The sequence below is a fragment of the Vidua chalybeata genome, chromosome 9 (genome assembly GCF_026979565.1).
Source record: "Vidua chalybeata isolate OUT-0048 chromosome 9, bVidCha1 merged haplotype, whole genome shotgun sequence".
Taxonomy (NCBI): domain Eukaryota; kingdom Metazoa; phylum Chordata; class Aves; order Passeriformes; family Viduidae; genus Vidua; species Vidua chalybeata.
The window spans coordinates 18,635,751-18,651,759 of record NC_071538.1 but is presented as its reverse complement, the minus strand read 5'-3'; the positions used below and the strand labels follow the sequence as shown (position 1 = coordinate 18,651,759).

Below are 16,009 nucleotides of genomic sequence, written 5' to 3'. Positions count from 1 at the left end.
ACATACCGATGATTTTAGATATTATGTGTATACAATCACTTAGCATTCAGACTGTCAACTATTATTCCAGCCCTAATCTTTAGTTTCCTTAATTTTCTTATATAAAATCCTTTTATGCTGAAATGCCTCATATCACTGCTTATTAACAAGTAGTTTGCCTTTCTTTCAACACAATTGGTTAAAAAATAAAGTAATGCAAATATGAAAAATGTTCTGTTTGTGTCTGTTAATATATTTCACTAAAGGCCCAATCTGAAAATTAAAATTTCATTTGTTTTGCTGACCTATATGAGATTTAAAAAAAATATACTCAAAGAAAGTCAATTGAGCAGTTTTAGAACTGTATGTGATTTGATGATGTTGTTTCAATGACTCTCAGTGGGTTTTCATCTATTTTTTTATGTATTCATTGGGAACTATCAGTTAGGATTATCCTAGCAAGACCAGTCCTTCACTCTGATAAAGCCTAAAGCTCTGTATCAGATGTATAGTTCCCTCATGAAACTCACATATTGTACCCTACATAAACTTTGAACTAAAAATGAGAGGGTCATTTCAGGACAAAAAACCATAAATTTCTTCTAGATTAAAGACACTCTGGTGTTTTTAGGAGAAATCACCTGTTCATATAGTAATTACTTCTGGAGCCACATATCCTTTCACTCCATAATCATTCTGATTTCTAGATGAGATAATGGCATTTCTGTAGCAACTACAGCAGTTGTTTTCAATGCAGATTTGAAACAAGTCACTAAATTTAAATCATTACGCATCTTCATTTTCTTCTCTCGAATTTGAGGTGTGCCTGCATTGCAAGGGGTTGGCAAACACAGACTGATGGTTCAGCCCATCCCTACTGATCATCCTTAGCCTGAGGGTGTAGGCTCTGCTTGCCTTATGACTATGTACCTGCCTTAGCTGGGGTTCTCTTTCTGTGGCCAGCCTGCCTTACCATTGCAGCAGTGCTTGTAAACAGTGGGGCTTGAATACCAAATTAGACTGCTCTTCCCAAAATCCCACATTCCTTCATCTTTGAATATCCCTGGCAGCCTCCTTTTCTCTTCTAAACAGAATGATATATTTGGCATTTAACTCCTTGTTTTCCTTTTGGGTTGTTCCAGGCTACTGGCACATTTCCTGCTCTCAGCTAACCCCTGTTCTGCCAGTGTGGGATGCTTTTCTAGCAGGTTGCTAACGTGCCAAGAAGCATATGTATTTCTTTGTGAATATGGAAGATATTTTCCAAATTTTACAGCTTCTGACCCAGAAACAGGAATATTCATCACTGCAGCATAATTTCAGACCTGCCAAGAATATATCAATTATGTCATGTAGATGTGCTGAGGGAAAGGATGAAAGCAGGAGTACAGCAATTTCCCCTGCTCCCTATACTGGCTATACAGACAGCAATAAACTACATCCTTCTGCAGGGAAGGCTTAATCCTTCATTCCAGTTGAGGACCCACCCCCTCAGAGAGAAGTGAAAGGACTTACATCATGTTTCTACAATATCTGAGATTGCCAGCCCCTGAATCCACTATGAAACTAAAGCAACTTGGCTGAGAACTTGCTCTGCCAGATGTCCTGAAAAATGTTCTCTGATGCTCTTCAACTGTGAATCCAAAAGGAATCTGGAGCTTCAGGAAAGTGTTTGGCACACCATGGATGTTAGAATTTTGAGGGACATTTTTGTTTGGAAGGAGTCTTAAGGTCCAAGGGCAACTTGGGCTCCCTTCAGTGTGACTAGGCAGACTTGAAGCAAAAAGCTTCAAAGGAAGTTTACACCAGCAGCCAATACTTCACCACTGCCACCCTCTCTTTCTTGGCATTAGATGTTTCCCAAATATTTCCTAAGATAACCACTGGTCAAAAAAAACCCCATGTAAACATAGAAAAAATGAGTTTATATATTCCCTTGTTGATTTTTAACTACAGTTCACCACAAGCCTCTCAAGAGCCATAAAGCTGCAAGGTAGGGGTTTTCTTCTGATGTTTTAGACCTAATTTAACAAAACAGCCCCTATGCTTTTGCTGTCAGTATTACCCCCTACAAGAGAGCATTCGATCAAATTTTTTATGGATAGTGGCTACATATTAATTCATCACAGGAGGTGACAGGTTCTGTGTTGAGGTCAATGTCCTGCAGAACAGACATGTTTTTTTCAGAGATAAGCTACAGACTGCCTTAATGGGCAAGTCCAGCTGCTCAGTTCTTGGCCTTTATCTCTTATGATCATTTGGCAGTGGGTGTAGTCTCTTGCTATCAGCCATGCAGCACTTTTTTTTCAGTTGCTTATAATTGTTCTGCAGATTATTCTGTATAAGTTGATTTTGTACATATTGAGTAGAGGAAAGCAAACAAAAAAAATCACTTCTTTTTCTTGTATTTTTAGTACTTAAGCAACATATTTGTACTGCTGCACATGAACTATAGCAGGAATGAAATGTAAGTCAGAGTTGATGGTATACTTGTTTGATATTTGATTCTAGTTTACTCCTACAGATTTGAATAGAAACACTACTTGTATAGTCAAAGTTATTAAAAATGCATAGCTGTTTAAAAACTATATAGTAAGCCACTTTCAGGGTAGCTTACTTAGTTACTTGCATGTTTACCATAATTGAGCGGTGATCAATATTATACCGTTTGTTCTTATTGTATATTAAGACTCTGAATCACCTTCTACAGAATTAAGAAGATTAAAAACAAAAAACAAAAACAGTGGTGTTTTAAATTTATCTTTTTAGGTCTTTACTACAGAGATCTCCAAGTTAATTACAACTGTTAATTTAAAGTAGTCTAAGCTATATTAAATGCCTCAGTATCTATTTTTCCTCAGAATTAAAAATGACCTTAATTTAGTTTAGCCTAACTCACTTTGGAAGTGAAATATGCTAGGTTATCTGAAGGTCATTTTAATTCTAGTGGGGAAAGTTCTAAGAGTTCAGCAAGCTTTCCTACATACTCTGCACCCAATAAGTGAGGAATGATGAGGAACTAGTAGTCTCACACCTAAATCTAGGTTTCACTGTATTCTGCTCAAATGTATGTCCTGTAAATTGTGTCTCTCTGTCACATATTGGTTAAAGAAGTATTGGTTAAAGAAGTCTAGCTAAAAAAGTTCTTAATGCATAATCAGCTCTTCTGCTGTAATATCTTTAGTAGTGCCATCTAAAAATAAGAAAGATGAAAATAAGAAAGTCTAAGATGGTTTTCCTGGTTTTTTTTTTAATTTCTAGAAGCACATTTTTAAAATAGAAAAAAAATGAATTGCATAAATCTGTATTTTTACCCCTTTATATTTCTACAACCTGTTGTTTTTATCTCAGAGTTACAGCACAGTTCCTAGAAATGCTAGGAGCTGTGCATATATGCCTAATGTAATATGTCCCACTTGTTCTTATGTTTATTATTTCTTCTGCATACGTCATCTTTTGCTGCAAGTGTTTTTATTCTACAGAAAACAGTCATCCAAGGCAGCAACATGCAGTTTCTTCATGGTTCAGACCCCTGGCACCTGAAGACAAATAAATACAAGGTTTTGCTTAATGTTCAGAGTCTTCCATCTGTTTTATTTGTGTTGTTATTCCTTGCTCAGGAATTCCAGCTTTGGGTGTTTTTCTGCCTCTGATATCTTTGTCTTATGGTATTTTCAACCCTTGGTAATATCTAAGATTCCAAACTGTCCAGTACAACAGGTAGAGTCCAGTCCAACACTTATTCAAGTACTAGTTTTCTGGCAGATTCTAAATTGCCTCATCTGGAGTCTGCCTCTCCCAGGAGTCTATTTCTATTATTTGCTCCACTTTCTGTTGAAAACCAGTGGCTTTTTAAAGTTCGAAGGGTTTTAAATTTATTTTTTTAAATCTAGAAATCTTCAATAGATCTTACCCTATGGCTGGGTAATGTCACACTTTATTGTACACTTCTAGCACCCCAATCTTATATAGTAAATATAACAGAACCTTGTCATCCCAACCTTATAAAGTAAAATACACTTTTAAACATTCAGGACCAAAGCATATAACTTTAATATGCTTCATTTTTATTTAGAATGTAATACTCCTCATTTTTTGTACCAGCTTCATGAATATCCTCCTTTTCTTGGATTGCTCAGAAGTGTTAAATATGCCAAATGCATCAGCACTTGCTATTTTCAGAAGGAAAACCTTCTGATAGACTTGCTTTTAAATAACACTTACTGTTTCCAGATGTACACTGAAGTGTTCTTGCCTTCTTTTCCAGTAGTTTCTGCTATTTCCAGAGTTTGAGCCTTTAAATGCTTTAATTTCTTCTCAGTGTCTTTTTAAAATTTTTTTTATATTGCTAGTGCCATGAATGAGTGGTCATTCCAGGCTCAGAGGGTTTCAGCAGATTCTTCAGTCAGGTGTCTGCAGTGCTTTTTCCTTACATTTGGAAGCCAAGAAGCTGAACTGATATAAGAATATTAGACCAGTAGCCTTTCATTAGAGGAAATAATAAGCAAAACCAATAATAGTATCATATTCATGGGGTGAATCTATTGAAAAAAAATCCATGCAAGAAAAAAAGAGTAAAAGCCACTTTCCATATGAAAAAAAAAAAAAAAAAGCAGCCAAAAACCAGATTAAAAGTTTATTTACTATTTTTGGATTTCTTTTTGTTTGTCTTTGACTCACAAAACTAAAAGGAGAAATATCTATAGTGCATGCCAAGAAGAACTTATTAATTCTCGTTAGCACAAAGAAGAAGTGGTTATTTCAAGTGGTTGTAATGCAAATGTCAGTGTAAAAGCTTTTTCCCCACAACTTCAGAGCCTGAGAAGCCATTGTCAGACTATACTTTGATACCAGTAGATGTTCTGTATATTTGATAGATGTATGGCTGATTCACCAAGAAAGAGAAGTTGAGTGTTTTCAAGCATTGTTTTAATCTCATGAAACAGAGAACTTTGACTTCTATTTGCATTTAGTCCAAGCCAGATTTTCTATAAACTCAGTTTCACATCTGAAATATAGAGGTAATTTTCTAATAATATCTGAAATAAAACTAATGCTTCCAGTGAAGCTTTTATTTTTTAAATCCCTTTTAAAAGATGCTAACCATGTGCAGTACAGTTTTTGCACATGAATGCGACAGACAGGGCTTTTAAATTGGTATTAAGTATTTTGATTTTAACCATCACATTTACAAGAAGAGAACTCCATTCTTTTTGTGCAAAAAGCAGATGCATCCCCAATTAATATATTAGCCAATATGTGTCTACATATAAAAATTATCCTCAAGCATTTCTCATTTCCAATGCTGTAATTCCTTTCAAACAATTTCAGGTAAAATGAATCAATCAAGGTCTCTTACAGAGGATGTATAGAAATCTGACTCTCTTGGGGATAACATCTGCATTTATTTCTTATGCTCAGTGCAATATTTTAACTCAGAGGTGATGGCATTATATGTGTAGATCACTTGAAGTAGCTAGATATCAAAGCTTATCCTTTGATATTTCTCCTCAGAAATCTTTCCATCTATCTACTTTATCACAGTAAAAATTATTCTGTGATTTAATCAGATATTTTTTGTCCCTCCTAGTTTTAATTTTTTTATACTGCTAAAAGAAATTGTATTTCTATTCCTCCCAAAAAATGTTCTTTTCTATCCTCCAAAGGCTTTATATGCCTTTAGTTTCACACTTTGCTTTTCCCTCTTTCCTATCTCTTTTGGCCTCCATTTGTTTTGTTTGCCACCCTATTCCATTTACTTGGTCTTTCCCTTTGCTGTACTGTAGATTTACTACCAGAACTGTTATTTTGTAAGAGTTCACAAAACCAGTGGAATTCAGCTGCACAGTTTGGTGGTGTTTGGCATCCCTTGCCTCCTCCAAATATTTGGTCTGTTAGATATTAATGTTCACTGATAGTGTTGAACAAAAATGAAGGCACGTTTAAATGAGTCAGGGCCTTTCCTCATCATTACTGAGAAGACAAACCAGGTTTCTGATCCCCTGAGCACACCCCAGCAGGGGCAAAGGCCATAAAAGCCATTGCTGATGAGAAACTATTTTTCTGAAGTCTCAAATGAAGTCTTGATTTCTTCATACTCAAAATATGTTTTGCCATCAGTGACATCAGGATGTTACCTGCAACACTGGACCAGGGTGTGTTTTCTAGTTTTGTGCCTGTTACTCTTCAAAAGCTATCTGAAGGATATATTTCTCTTTCATCCTCTTTTTCTTTTCTGCAATAACATTGCATCAATTTATTGAACAGACAAGAGTATAATTGGCCATATCCAGTCCTCAAAGTTAGCATAGGATAGTATATTAAATAGGCACGAAAGACATGTTAGAAATTATTCTTGGGAAAATAACTGATTCGTGTAATTTCTTAGAAATGTTAAATCCAGGTTGCAATTGCTCTCTTTCAGTTAAAATTCATTTCCCCCTGGATGACAAGGAAGGAATATTTTTTCAATGTATTGTCTGTTTGAAGGGGGAGCTAAATGGTTTATATATGAATCCTTTAACATGCAAATATTAATAACAATCAATACCAATACTTACCATTTATAGAGGGCTTTTTCATCCAGAAATTCTAGGGTTATACAGTTAGAAGTAAAAGGCTTCTGAAAGTTTCAGTGGTGTTGGAGAGCAGGATTTTCATGGCAGCTGGGATTTCAAAGAAGGAGGGAAGAGAAAGGCTGGGCTGTAGGACAGAAGAGAATATTTGAAAATGGTAGAGAGAAGAAAAGGAGGCTGGGAGAATTGGAGCACATATATGTGCAGGAGAGAGGAGAACAAATTAAATAATTATGGAAGAATTGTAGAACTTGCCTCATGCAACAGGAAAATATGCAATATAGTCTTTTAAGAAAGATAATGGGAGATGGTAACCTATCTCATTTGGAGAGAAAAAGTGTTGCTTTAATTAGGAGAAACTGTGATTTTGTTACAATCTTGGCAATACACACACTGTCCAGGTTCATCCCTGCCTGTGTGTACTCCATGTGTGCTGCTGTCTTTTCCCTGATGACTCTGAGAGGAGTAATTTGCAGACTTCTGGTCCAGACACACTCTTTTAATACATGTTTGTACAGCTGCATCACAATGGGGGACTAATTTTGAATGGGGTCTCTCTCTGTTTTCTACCATAATTGAAATAATTAATCATAGTCACTCAGTAATGTTGTCACTGTTACTTCTTGGACATAAAAATCCAGTGAGATCATAAGGAAATGCAAATTATGTTAATATTATCTATTATAGTAAAAAAATTACAATCCATAGTCTGAATCAAAATGCACCATGTCTATGTAAAGTCTAATTGTAGAAGTCTTTTGTTTCTTTGCTACAACAAGCAGTTGTACAAAAGAATTGGCTACAATTTGGAGGATTCTCCTGCCCCAGGCTGTGATTCCCCACAGGCAGGGTTTCTTTCCTTGATGTGAGTTTGGAGCCCACAGCACAGACAGGGCAGGCCCCTTTAAATCTCTGTTTTATCTGGTTGCCTAGACAACCCCTGTAAACATCAGTGGAACAACGTGTGGTCTTCAGAAAGCTGGAGACCTTGAGGAAAAACGAGGTCATCTGGGGACAGACTGATCCAGTGTAGCCTTACCTATATGAGCAGACATAGATCTTTTCACAGACTTGTTTTGCACGTTTCTTTTTGAATGCTTCATGCTCTTATAGTCTGTTTTAATTTGTGATATATGGAAAAAATAAACATGTTTTCTGGCAGCAGGTTTTTTTCCTATTTTCTATATTGCTTTCTGTTGTGACATAAATATATACTGATTAAATATTTATACATAATGAAAGAAGAATATGAGAAAGAATACTTTGACTATACAAAAGTGACAACTCCACTTACCCTTTTTGAGAGTATGATATTTTTTGATAATATTACTTTCTTTTTCCTTTTTTAAAATTTTCATTTTAGAAAGCAATTAAAAGTAATAGTGAAAATCAAATAAAGGTGAAAAAGTTACCATTTCCACTATGTTTTGCCATTAAACATGATAAATAGATGGGTCAAATATTGGTTAGCTGATAAACATTTCAAAGCTTTTCTTACTGATATGAAACAGCACGTTCTATCTTACACAGTTTTCTGAATAAATAATAATTAGAAAAAAAAAAAAACAAACCCAAAACAAGAAAACATTCTGGCAGTTCTGTGTCTCTGATAATTCAGAACCCATTTTTTTCCCCAGGTAATGTTTTAAAATGTGTCCTCTCCTGGTAGTGTTTCAATAAAGTTGCTTCAGAAAATTATTATTATTACTGCTGTGTGTTATTGTTGAAAGTTGTAATATAAAGTTATTATATTACTTCTTTTCCAGATTTAAAATACTATGTTATTCCTATATATCCCTCCTGCTGTCCATAAAATAATTGCTGTCCATGGGAGATATATAGACAGGGGAACTTGGTCATAGATGAACAACTAATTAACTTTTAACTCCATTTTATATCTCTAATGTTTAAGATTAAAATCTCCATTTAGTTTGTGTTGACATGATAGATTTATAACTTGTACTCAATATAAAAATCCTCCTCTTAAACTTTAGCTAGGAACAATTTGTATAATTTCATATGTAAAATCTTTGAGTTTACAATTAAATGATGAAAAAAGTCTGAAGTAGTGGCTTTATTAGGCTACTTGGATCTCAAAAATATTAAGTTATTTAGAACTTTTGGTTGAATCTTGTGAAATTCATCCTTGCCTTCATTTTTCTGAAAGAGGAAAAGGAATACAAAGCAATTCTTGTTTATTTAATCCAAATTCACACAAACTTAAGTCCTACATAGTCTTTAAAATGAGAACGAAGTAATCAGAAAATATACCTGAGTCAAAACAGGGTAAAATGCAGAATAATTATATTGAATGACAATTTTAACCCTCTGTTACTGTGGCTGGACCTCTAAGTGGTAAAATCTTATCAAATCTTCATGGAGCTGCTGAGTCCACTGCACTTTTTATAAAATGTGACATGTTCTTTCTCTTCTACTCACTGGATTGCAGCAGACTTTTAGTCAGACATAGGAGTAGGATGGGACTTGGATTGTAGCAAACCCATAATCTGGCACTATCTGCTCTGGATCATTTCTGGCAAAATTCTTATTTTTAACAGAAGCACTGAGCTTTAAAGACATGAAGGTCAATATTGGGCTGTTTGTTCTACATTTGCATCCCACTCATTATCTTAAAGAGGGATAAAACAGGTTTTGACATATGAGTTATTTTGTGCATGGAAATTTGCATTCTCTCTCAGTTCATAGTGTGCTTCCACAAGGCCTCACTGCACACATTTCAGTTTATTTTATAATCATTGTTAATAGTTCCTGTTGGTGAGTGCTACACAATAGAGACAAATTTTTAATCTCTAAATGTCACAAAACAAGAGCAAACAGATATTATTCTGTCTGTAGAAAATGTTACCTATGTCAGAGTATTTTTAGTTATCCTGCAAGTTAACCCTTATGTTGTTTATCTTTTCTAGAACCAGAAATTCCTGTTGTAACTAGCAAGTAATATTCGATTGAAAGGGCAAACAAAACTCTATTGCTGAACAGGGAAGTTCCTTCTACACTCTGAATTAAATTTCATATGCCTATCCAGTAAATTTTGGTTAAGTTAATATGAGATATACCGTACAAAAGTTCCTTGGGAAAGATAACACAAAAACAAAAGTCCTACCATCTCTACCACAGAATTTCAAATTAAATAAAATAAATAAATTAAATTCCAGGTTCCTCTAAATCCTGTTGTGTCAGGGTATTGAGGGCACTAGTATGTGTTAAAGGTGCTGAGAAGCCTCAACTGGGACCTGCCCACAGCCATGGGCTCAGGAGCTCTATTTAAGGTCGGCCCTGAGTTCCCAGCTCTTGCTGTAGTTACGCTGGAGGAGTGCTGCTCACCTGTACAGCCCCAACGTGGCTGTGGCTCAGGCAGCTCCTCAGCTTGGACTCACGCCTGGTTTTGTTATGGATCTGCCTGGTAACTGCAGGACCTTATCCTTGTCTATTGACTGACTTCCTGGCCTGACCTTGGATCTGCCTTGTCACTGTGGCAGTGCCTTAGGATGTGATTCTTGGTTGGGTTTGAAAATCTTACTTCATATCAAGTAATATTGAAAGGCATACCTGAATAAATTTTAAATGTGCTAAAAATTATCTATGATCTATTATATCTCTATTACCTATTATAATCTATCTATCTATCTATCTATCTATCTATCTATCTATCTATCTATCTATCTATCTCTATTATAATCTATTAAATTTTATCTCTAATCTATTGAGCATATCAATGGGACCTGAGTGGAGTTGGGCATTTCCTTCAGCCAGGGGCTCCTGAGGTCATATTTCAAGTGGTGTATAAAGTGGGAAGTAAATCAGGTAAATGCTGATAATAGATTTTTCTCAACCTTTTGTGTATTCCAGATCACTATCTCCTGGGTGGTTTTTGACAATATACTCATCTGACAGGCACAAATTCATTGCCTGACGTGACACTGAACCAGTGGCCTTGGAATACATTTGAATCTGTATCCATTGCTTTAATAGAAATGCAGCATTTTTACCTGCTAGGAACGTTGGGAGAGTAACTCTTATATATGGTATTGCCAAGTGAAAAAAAGTTTTGTTTAGGAGGTGCATTACCCTATCCAAACAAGTTCTAGCATCTTATGTAAAATGATTTCTTTTCCTCCCAGGCAAAATTTAATTAAAAAAGCATAAGGAGACCATAATAATGCAAATAAATGCAGACTTTTCTGTCAATTGAATCAACATCTTCAAAAGATGTAGGGCTTCTTTAAGCTGTAAAGTTTAGACACCAATTATCTTAAAAATGGTTATGGTGATAGTAATATAACACCCAATAGCTGTCACATTACAATACATTGAAGTACTGAGCCAATCACTTCACACTGATTTCAACAAACCTGTATGGATGAATTTCCACTTATACCTGGTAAGGTAAGGATTGAACAGATACTGAGAACTTTTACACTGTGAAAGGACATGCATGGGAAAAAGCACACGTTTGGTGGGGTGGAAGTCTCATGTCCACTTTTCTCATATTTGACCATATTGCTTAAAATAATGGTTTCATTGCTATGTCCAACTGCAGAGAAGGAGCAGCTCACACACCTCTTTCTACCTGGGCCTGCATGCCAGCAATAGCATAAGTATTTAGTAACATTATATGAACTTGCCCCAGTTTGTGAATATTTACAAAAACTGGTTTTATTTCCTGGATGAACATAGTAACTTAGTTGACCAGCAAATGTAAGTTTCCACTTTCCTTCAACTTATGCCTCATTTGATCCTAAGCCTTCATGCAGTAGAACAATTTTTTCTTCATGGCTGCTCAACAAAAGCAAATGTTTCTCCAAACTGCTGAAATTCTGGGACTTCCTTTCTTACACAGAGGCAGACAGCAGATGGAAACTTGAAGATATTTGAAGAATAACCTCCAAGCTTTGATTACTAAACAGATACAGATGCTCCAAAATAATATTTTGTGTGGTTAAAAGTAGAAGCGCTCCTATCCTAAAGCTGTTCAAAATCATGCCTGAACCAAAGCAATCTCATTAAGCTTGAGGATAATTGACTGTAGTCCATGGATAGCCTTGGTGTTATGGTATCTGCTTACATCAGTACTGAGTTTCACCCAGAGCGTGTTTGGAGTGTTGAGGACTATAAAAAGTTATTGAATATGAAATGCTACATTATGTCAATATCATACTGCTACAGCTTGTAAATTCACATTGATCTGTATAATAAAAGATGTTTACAGCACTAATGAACTCAATCAAGTACATGTTTGCTGATACATAAAAAGTAACAAGCCATCTTGCTGGGCATTTGATTTCCAGGAGATAATCCCAGACAGTACTCTGAAGATTAGAGAGAGAGGAGATAAGAAGCTGTGACAGACTGGCAATATCTGCTTGAAACACCATCCCCTGTTAGCAGGTGTTGGTGCTGCTGGGAAGCTGTTGCATGGATTTTGCTAACACGCTGAGCAGATGGCTTATAAAAGAAATGGGTGTTGCCTTTTGAAGCAAAAATTATGTATGGCCTGAGAAGTATTGTAGCAAGAATCCTAAGGGAATATAAAGTATAGGGATGGAAGTTGAGCTGAACCTTGTTTCTTCATTGGTAATGTTTTCTAGGCTGACACTAGGAAATGGATGGTTTATGACAGCACAGATTATGTTTGGACATGGCTCTATAGCAAGTAGGAAAATGCACTTGTTTAGAAAAGTGTAATTATCTACTTAGTAAATATATTCTGAGTGCTGTGCAAATATAAAAAAACACACTATTTATAGCTATTAGCTAATAGGCATAGATTTTATTCCTATTATAAATCTATATGCTGATTCTGTTTTCAAAGCTTTTGAACCTCATGATTGTCACATTTAATATTTTGAAGACCTTTTTGGAATTTGTGAGTACTCACAGTTGCACAAGGATAGAGCCTGTTTCAACAGCAGAGGTAAAATGCAACTTCAAGTTTTCTGGACCACATCAGACTGAGCATCCTACTGCAGCTCTGTAAGCTGGTGGTTGAGTGAGCAGGAGAAATAGGTCTGCATTTCCAAGTCTGTTTTGTGACTTTGTTCAAATACCAGCGTTCTTTAGACAATTTAATTACCCTCTTTGTAATTTGAGGACATTGTATTTACTGACTTGGAGATGGATTACATATACAGCATTACAGTGCTCATAATTATTCAGGGAATATGTTCATAATAACAGGATTGATGTAATAGGAACTGTGTTCAAATAAATCATTCTTTCTCTCGAAGATAGAACTGATCTGATTGCCCTCACCACTCTTCAACTGTAACAATTAAAATTCATAAAGGAATCCAGAACTTCTGCATGGAAAAAATTGGAAAACACTAAGAAAATTCATAGAAATATGTAGATTTCTGAGAAAGCACTTTCTGTCTTTTCTGTTTGTTCATTTGTGACATTCATAAGATAATCTTCATGCCATGTAAAATGTATATTATTACTATTTCTACTTACAATAATTATCTAGGCACATCTGATCTCAAGTGCATCAATATTCAATATTTAAACTAGCTCAAAATTAAAAATATAATTCTATTTAATGCTCCTAATTAAGCATCTGTGTATTTAATACCCTGCTTTGGTTCCTTACTACATTTTGTTAGCTCTAATGTTTCAACATGGAGGTAGCGAGTACCATTTACTCTCAGAGTGATTCAGAATGCAGATCGCATTAAAAAGAGTAAATCTGATCTGCTTCTGGGAAACAACAACTAAAAGCACGTTCAGGAAGAGATTAATGCCTCCTGCCCCCAGGAATGGGGAGGAGAAAAAGCATTTCTGCTGTGAGGCTCTGGCCTTTGCTGGGAAGATGTGTCCTGGGTTGTGCTTTCCCAGCTGAGAACAGCACCCATTGGTACCAGCCCTCTGAAAAGAGGAAGCATTAGCTGCACCTGAAAGGGGAGGCTTATCCTAAAATCCTCCCAGGAGCCAAGCAGGCCACAACTGTATTCTCAAACTTCAGGTTTGCCTGTGAATCATAAAGCAACAGCTGGGTGCAATCTCTCATCACAAACTCCTGCTTGTGGTTTGCTGCTGTTCCCAAGATCTAATGCACTTTGCTCAGCAGAGCTGTGCACATTGCTTGGGGTGGAGAGGCCTGGTTTGGGCTATGGAATGTGGACACACCGCTAAAACAAAGCAGGCAGGGGCTGCTGTATGCCCAACCCAAGCTTTGACCCAGAGATAACATGCAGTGCATGTCAGCCTTCTAAATGGTTTCATCTGCACTCAGTGGCAGCATTCCAAATGACTAACGGAAGGAGAATCAAACCTTTCCTCAGGAGCATCCTGGAACAGCTTGGCACATCAGGAGCTTTGGCACAGCTCTGAGAATAATGGGGACGAGCTTAAATCCCATTGCTTTAGCATGGGTTTCCTGTCACTAAAATTTAGACCTGTTCCTACAAACACCTACACGAGCATGGGAGTTTCTACCAGATTACATGTTTGTGGCCAGAAATTATATCTCTGCTTTTTTTGGTTTTTTTTGACAAGCCCAACAAAGGTTTTAGTGGTAAATAAATAATGAATTCAGCATATCAGGAGGAACCACAATGTAATCTGTCATTCAACCCAATGAAAACTACCATGTCTGTAAAAAGTAAATTCAACTTTACAAGCTACAAATTGATACCACACATGAGAGAACAGTCTGATATCTCTCTAGGATTTCCGAAAGGATTTTTCATGTGCTTTTCTGTCCTTAACAATCATTTTAGCAATTGCAAGAAGCCTGCAATCTGTTCCTATTAAAGTATCAGTTTACCTTGAAAGATGTTATAATAGAGCAAAAAAAAAGTACCTTAATGCTGATCAAATTGCAATCAAATTTTTGTTCTCATTTAACATTATCAACTTTGTTTCAGTTCTTTCTGACCAAGAAATAGAAAACTTGAAACTAAGCCTACTGAATATATTTATTTCTAACTGCCTTAAAGGGGTAGTTGTAGACATTCTCATGGAAGTCCTTATTTTAGGCAAGATTGTGCAGGAAAGACTAGACTGGAATTGATTTTAAAGGTATGTAGTAGTGAGGAATGTGTGATGTAAGAATGTAATAGTATGAACAAAGTAAGATGATTAATTAATAAACCAGAAGACAATAAAAGATTACAGCTAGTTCCATGGCAAACATAATGCAGACGAAATCAAATGTCATGGTGACTTCCACTGCTTGTGAATTGGGCTCCTAACCTTGATAAACACAGAGGATACCTCATAACCCACTGAAATAATTGACTAAATTTCAGTTGGGGTTTTATTATTTATTCTGTAAGTATTCTTTTTTTGTGAAACTTTTTATTCTTCTGATAAGTTCCTGAAAAATTTTATTTTACAAGCGTTTCTCTATTTTTTTCAATCTTTATGGCATTTATCTGATTAGGTCACGTGCCTTTACGTGAAGATGCGAAGTATTTCAGGAAAAGCCCGAAATGGCTCGTTCAGAGTGGCAAACAGCGGTTGTGCACACGGGAGGAAAACATTTGGCTACGGTTCCAAAGGGGAAGAGGAAAAAAAAATCCTGTTTGCAGCCGTGGGCAGGGGGCACGGATCGGTGGCTCGGGCAGGTGCCGGGCTGTGCGCGGAGAACCGCCGGCGGCTCCGGGCCCGCGGGCGCCTCCACCCGCCCCGGCCCCACGCGCCGTGGGCGCTCGGGGAGGCTCCCTGCGCCTCACCGCGGGGCACGCTCGGGGCGCCCGTGGGGCTCTGTGGCCGGGGATCGCTCCGCAGGGCTCCTAAGGCACTTGACGGCAGCCGGAGCCGGCCCCGGGTCCCGCGGCTCGGCGGGGCCGAAGGGAGACGGCCGTAGTCGGTCCTGAGGGCGGCGCGGCCCGCCTCGCTCCCCCCGGAGGTCGCGGGCCGCCCCGGGCGCTGCCCGCGTGGCCGCCGGGTCCGCTCGCGTCCTCGGGCGGCGAGACAGCGCGGGCCGCTCCACCGCGAGCGGGGGGGGGGCACCGGCGGACCGGCAGCGCTGCCCCCGGCCGCCGCGCCGCCCGCCCTGCTCCGCGGCCGCCGCCCGACGCCCCTCGGCCGCGATCCTCGCACGTACCTGTGTGGGAGGGTCCGCGCTCCCCGCCCCGCCAGGCCGCCCGGCCGCCGGCGGTGCCCCCTCGCAGGAATGGTTTGTCCCGGCTCCCCGCCGTAACCTCCCGCTCCTCCTCCCGCCCGTGCCCGGCGCGGATGCTGCCGCCCGGGATCGCCCCGCCCGGGATCGCGCCGCCCGTGAGGCGCAGCACGCGCCGCCCGCGAGCACCGGAGCGCTGCAGGACCGCCCGCCCGCGCCCCGGCAGGTGAGGTCAGGGTGAGGGGCCGGCGGGGCGCGACACCTCCTCCTCCTGCGGTGGCGAGGGACAGGCTGCCACCCCCGGGGAGAGGCGGCGGAGCGGCGGCCCGCAGTGATTCAGCATCGCCGAAGGGGAGGGGAAGCCGTGTCC

General features: G+C 38.5%; 1 protein-coding gene and 1 long non-coding RNA gene across 6 annotated transcripts in view; one reads left to right on the top strand and one right to left on the bottom strand.

Annotated features, from left to right (window-relative positions):
• Positions 1-2,921: 2,921 nt before the first annotated feature.
• Positions 2,922-15,688, bottom strand: LOC128792375 (uncharacterized). 2 transcript variants are annotated; one of them, XR_008432389.1, is made up of 4 exons: positions 15,625-15,688; positions 6,540-6,681; positions 4,204-4,434; positions 2,922-3,518 (listed from the first exon to the last, which is right to left on the bottom strand). It is a non-coding gene; the product is annotated as an uncharacterized LOC128792375 (long non-coding RNA). The 2 variants fall into 2 exon arrangements; XR_008432388.1 differs by lacking the exon at positions 2,922-3,518 and having other exon boundaries at positions 4,044-4,434.
• The window catches only part of TTLL7 (tubulin tyrosine ligase like 7), a 65,694-nt gene continuing 65,262 nt past the window's right edge, over positions 15,578-16,009 (top strand). For all 4 annotated transcript variants that reach the window (XR_008432387.1, XM_053950724.1, XM_053950728.1 and 1 more), the window contains exon 1: positions 15,578-15,865. The gene's annotated coding sequence lies outside the window, so the exon portion shown is untranslated. The remainder of the gene's footprint in view (positions 15,866-16,009) is intronic.